The following is a 6,064-nucleotide window of genomic DNA, read 5'->3' as shown; positions in this document are numbered from 1 at the left end:
GGTCCTCAAGATAGACCAGTCATAGGGTGCTGTATTCCTGGATTTCTTCTTGGTAGCCCGGAGGCTGAGGCGGAGTTTGGCAGAGACGATGCAGTGGTCGGATGCCACACTGGCAAACGAGTTGAAGGCTCTGCAGTTTTTGGCACTGTTCTTCCATTTTCTGTTTATGATGACATAATCTATTTGTGCCTTGTTTCCATTTGGTGCTGCGTGTGTCCATTGTTGACCGGGTCGTTTCTGGAAAGTGGTATTTAAGCACACCAGGTTGTTTTCGGAGAGGTCGTAAAAATGTAGAGTGTTTATTAAAAAAAGGCAAATTAAAAAAGAATAAAACTTTCAAAGAAATTTGAAACTCTCTGGTAAATTTAAGACTCCAGGTTTAATCATCCATCCATCCATTATCTCTAGCCGCTTTATCCTGTCCTACAGGGTCGCAGGCAAGCTGGAGCCTATCCCAGCTGACTACGGGTGAAAGGTGGGGTACACCCTGGACAAGTTGCCAGGTCATCACAGGGCTGACACATAGACACAGACAACCATTCACACTCACATTCACACCTATGGTCAATTTAGGCCAAGTTTACATTAGACCATATCTGTCTCGTTTTCTTCGCAGATGCACTGTCCGTTTACATTAAAACGCCTGGAAACGCCGGGAAACGGGAATCCGCCAGGGTCCACGTATTCAATCCAGATCATGTCTGGTCCGGTGCTGTGTAAACATTGAGAATACGCGGATACGCTGTGCTGAGCTCTAGCTGGCATCGTCATTGGACAACGTCACTGTGACATCCACCTTCCTGATTCGCTGGCGTTGGTCATGTGACGCGATTGCTGAAAAACGGCGCGGACTTCCGCCTTGTATCACCTTTCATTAAAGAGTATAAAAGTATGAAAATACTGCAAATACTGATGCAAATACTGCCCATTGTGTAGTTATGATTGTCTTTAGGCTTGCCATCCTTCCACTTGCAAGTGGTGAGTGACGCGCATGCCCGATATGCACTGGGATCACACACACAGCGGCTCAGTCCCGAATCACTGCTCGTGCGCTTCACTCGCGCGCTCTGTGAGCTGCGCAGGGCCGGAGTGTGCACCCTCCAGAGGGCACTCGCTGTTCAGGGCGGAGTGATTTGGAGCGCAGGATGCCTGCGGAGCCGAGCGTATCCGTGTATTGGCGTTGCTGTGTGCACGCGAATCGTGTATTGGCGTTGCTGTGTGCACGCTAATCGTTTTAAAAACGTTAATCTGATGATCCGCTGATACGGTCTAATGTAAACCCCACCTTAGAGTCACCAGTCAACCTAACCTGCATGTCTTTGGACTGTGGGGGAAACTGGAGCACCCAGAGGAAACCTACACAGACACGGGGAGAACATGCAAACTCCACACAGAAAGGCCCTCGTCGGCCACTGGGTTCAAACCCAGGACCTTCTTGCTGTGAGGCGACAGTGCTAACCACTACACCACCATGCCGCCCCCAGGTTTCATCAATACTTTAATATTTTCAAATATTATTTTTGATTCATATATATCAAAATTTTATTTTTATTGATTTATACACATGTTTTCTTATAATTATTTAGATTTATCTTACATTCCTTCTTGGTGATGTTCTGTATTTAAAAAAAAATTGAATGTATTAGTAGATTTTCCTGTTTGGATATGTGTACAGTAATTATCTCAAAGTTTGCTCCTTTTTATTTCCACTAAACCTGACAGTATTTTGGCTGTATTATGCCATTAAAATATGCTGTGCCTGCTGCTTATGAACTTGTCCTTCAATAGTCCTGCTACATTTCATAATATTTGAGACAGCTGTATTATATTCTAATGGCCATGGCCAAACAAGGGAGCAGAAGTTTGAGTGGATATCTTAAACATTTTAAGTTACCTATTGGAAAGCTAGATTTTATTTTATTTATTTATTTATTTATTTTTTTGGGTGGTGGTGGTGTTCCCCTATCCTAATCGGGGAGCAGTCTACCCATCACGGATGACTTTTCATATTGATTATTAATCAAATGGTTCTAGATAGCCCTGTGATGACCTGGCGACTTGTCCAGGGTGTACCCCGCCTCTCGCCCGTAGTCAGCTGGGATAGGCTCCAGCTTGCCTGTGACCCTGTAGAACAGGATAAAGCAGCTAGAGATAATGAGATGAGATGAGATGGTTCTAGATATCCACCTACCGCACCCCGACTCGGATAATGGGGTGAGAATAGTTCGATAATGCCTGTAATTTGTCCTGTTGTTACACTATCCTGTGTCTTTGTCCTCTGGTGTATTTAAAGAAGGCATTCTGAAGTTAGAGCTCAGTCACTTGGAGAGAAGACTGCTGTGAACAAACTGGGATTTTTTTTCAAAGAGCTCAACTCACTTCAGCTTCGTAAGTTTTGTTCCTTCATTCCTTTATGTCTTTAAATAAATATATACATTTAAACTTTCTTTAATGAAATAATACTATATTTGTGTTCACAATTGACAAAATGCGTTTTGTTGTATGTTAATTATATTGTGCTTGATTATGATTCAGTTTTGATATTAGGCAACAGTGTCCGGTGGTTTAGGCCCTAGTGTATTAGCCCCATCTTCAAGTGTTTTAGCCCCATGTTTATATGCAAATAAAGTGGGGCTAAACCACCATACAACAGAGCTTTGAAAACTTATTTGAAAACTTGAAACTTCTGACTGGATATTTTATCTGACTTCTGTAATCTCACTTAAAGTAGTTGAAGAAACTCTAACAAGGTAGCTGAATTAAATCAAGGGTTTGCATGTTTAAATCTATGCTAGCTCAACAGAGCAGTTTCAAATGACATTTTTAAAACCCAATGGTCATTCTCAGAAACATATTATGGTTTGCCGGTAATAATTTGATGTGATGTCAAATTCTCATCTTTAGTACCTTTTGGCGTGAATAATTGCTGGTAATTAAAGACCATCAATCAATATATGGCTGCGGGCTATATACAGTGGTGCTTGAAAGTTTGTGAACCCTTTAGAATTTTCTATATTTCTGCATAAATATAACCTAAAACATCATCAGAGTTTTACACAAGTCCTAAAAGTAGATAAAGAGAACCCAGTTAAACAAATGAGACAAAAATATTATACTTGGTCATTTATTTATTGAGGAAAATGATCCAATATTACATCTCTGTGAGTGGCAAAAGTATGTGAACCTTTGCTTTCGGTATCTGGTGTGACCCCCTTGTGCAGCAATAACTGCAACTAAATGTTTCTGGTAACTTTTAATCAGTCCTGCACACCGGCCTGGAGGAATTTTAGCCCATTCCTCCATACAGAACAGCTTCAACTCTGGGATGTTGGTGGGTTTCCTCACATGAACTGCTCGCTTCAGGTCCTTCCACAACATTTCAATTGGATTACGGTCAGGACTTTAACTTGGCCATTCCTAAACATTAACTTTATTCTTCTTTAACCATTCTTTGGTAGAAAGACTTGTGTGCTTAGGGTCATTGTCTTGCTGCATGACCCACCTGCTGTTGAGATTCAGTTCATGGACAGATGTCCTGACATTTTCCTTTAGAATTCGCTGGTATAATTCAGAATTCATTGTTCCATCAATGATGGCAAACCATCCTGGCCCAGATGCAGCCAAACAGGCCCAAACCATGATACTACCACCACCATGTTTCACAGATGGGATAAGGTTCTTATCCTGGAATGTAGTGTTTTACTTTCTCCAAACATAACGCTTCTCATTTAAACCAAAAAGTTCTATTTTGGTCTCATCTGTCCACAAAACATTTTTCCAATAACCTTCTGACTTCTCCACATGATCTTTAGCAAACGGCAGATGAGCAGCAATGTTCTTTTAAGAGAGCAGTGGCTTTCTCCTTGCAACCCTGCCATACACACCATTGTTTTTCAGTGTTCTCCTGATGGTGGACTCATGAACATTAACATTAGCCAATGTGAGAGAGGCCTTCAGTTGCTTAGAAGTTACCCTGGGGTCCTTTGTGACCTCGTCGACTATTACACGCCTTGCTCTTGGAGTGATCTTTGTTGGTCAACCACTCCTGGGGAGGGTAACAATGGTCTTGAATTTCCTCCATTTCTACACAATCTGTCTGACTGTGGATTGGTGGAGTCCAAACTCTTTAGAGATGGTTTTGTAACCTTTTCCAGCCTGATGAGCATCAACAATGCTTTTTCTGAGGTCCTCAGAAATCTCCTTTGTTCATGCAATGATACACTTCCACAAACACGTTGTGAAGATCAGACTTTGATAGATCCCTGTTCTTTAAATAAAACAGGGTGCCCACTCAAACCTGATTGTCATCCCATTGATTGAAAACACCTGACTCAAATCTCACCTTCAAATTAACTGCTAATCCTAGAGGTTCACATACTTTTACCACTCACAGATATGTAATATTGGATCATTTTCCTCAATAAATAAATGGGCAAGTATAATATTTTTGTATCATTTGTTTAACTGGTTTCTCTTTATCTACTTTTAGGACTTGTGTGAAAATCTGATGAAGTTTTAGGTCATATTTATGCAGAAATATAGAAAATTCTAAAGGGTTCACAAACTTTCAAGCACCACTGTACACTGGGGGCTAAACCACCAGGGGTCTAAACCACCGTAAACCTTAGGCAACTAGTGTTGTGGCTGATAGTCAGGAAATGTGATTGTAGAGGTAAGTGAAGATGAATTTGAGACATACGTATAATAAATAAGACATGTTTGGCTGTCAATCTCAGCCGACCCATTGTTACCAAGTTCTCTGAAATGCATTTCTATGGGGCAAAACTTTTAATACTGTTGCTTTTGGTTACAAGTCTGCTCCAGATTAAAATGCCATCATCTGATTCTGTTCACACTTCAAACCATCACATTGGCAGTAATCCTGCAACAGGCAAGAAGAAATTTCACTGCTTAGTGTGTGGGAAGAGTTTCGCCCACCAGTATACTGTCAAAGAGCACCAGCATACTGACACTGGAGAGAAACCATATGACTGCTCACTGTGTGGGTATAGCTTTGCAAAACAGAGCCATCTCAAAAGACATCAGCTCATTCACACAAGTGAGAAGCCATATCACTGCTTATACTGTAAGAAGAGTTTTCATAACATTACTAATCAGAAAGTACATGAACGCACTCACACAGGAGAGAAGCCATAATCACTGCTTATACTGTGAGCAGAGTTGTAGTACCAAGGGTAGCCTCAAACTACATGAACGCACTTACACAGGAGAGAAGCCGTATCAGTGCTTATACTGTGAGAAGAGTTTTCATAACAGTAGTCATCGGAAAGTACATGAACACACTCACACAGGAGAGAAGCCATATCACTGTTTATACTGTGAGCAGAGTTTTGGTAGCAATGATAGTCTCAAACTACATGAACGCACTCACACAGGAGAGAAGCCTTATCAGTGCTCACACTGTGAGGTGTTTTACTCAAAATTTTCATCTCAGAGGACATGAACGCAATCACCCAGGAGAGAAGCCATACAACTGCTCACTGTGTGGGAAGGGTTTTACTCAGAGCAGGTATCTAAAAAGACATCAGATCGTTCACACAGGAAAAAGGCCATCTCACTGTTCATAGTGTAGGTCAAGCTTAAATGTTGGCTGTGATCTCAAAAATCATCAGTATGTTCACAAATGGCTTTCCTTTGCTTGATGAGTAATGGTCACACGTGGCAGAGGCACAAGAAAACTGAATTTGTGACGCTGATTTGATTCGCTACAGTACTTACACTGTTTATGTGGATATATTTGAATAATACATACAATTTCCTGTATTAATAGACATGACGTAAAAAGTGTATTTTCAGTTATCCAACGTCGGTGATGAACCAACAACTTCTTCAAATGTTTATGCCATTGGAATGTACACCTCATTTAAGTTGGGGACAAAAGGGACCTGATTAGCCTGGTTTGCCCACACTACTATTTGATACTTGTTCGAAGTTGATTATATATATATATATATATATATATATATATATATATATATATATATATATATATATACACACACAGACAGAAGTTTCTCTTTTCTATGGGAAATACACATGAACC

General features: G+C 40.7%; 1 pseudogene; it reads left to right on the top strand.

Annotated features, from left to right (window-relative positions):
- The first annotated feature begins 4,830 nt into the window (after window positions 1-4,830).
- LOC132888945 (zinc finger protein 544-like) lies at window positions 4,831-5,588 on the top strand (annotated as a pseudogene).
- Window positions 5,589-6,064: the final 476 nt, after the last annotated feature.

This window comes from Neoarius graeffei, chromosome 7 (assembly GCF_027579695.1).
Source record: "Neoarius graeffei isolate fNeoGra1 chromosome 7, fNeoGra1.pri, whole genome shotgun sequence".
In the NCBI taxonomy this organism is placed as follows: Eukaryota; Metazoa; Chordata; class Actinopteri; order Siluriformes; family Ariidae; genus Neoarius; species Neoarius graeffei.
The sequence above is the reverse complement of the archived record's forward strand: the minus strand, read 5'-3'. Positions and strand labels throughout refer to the sequence as shown.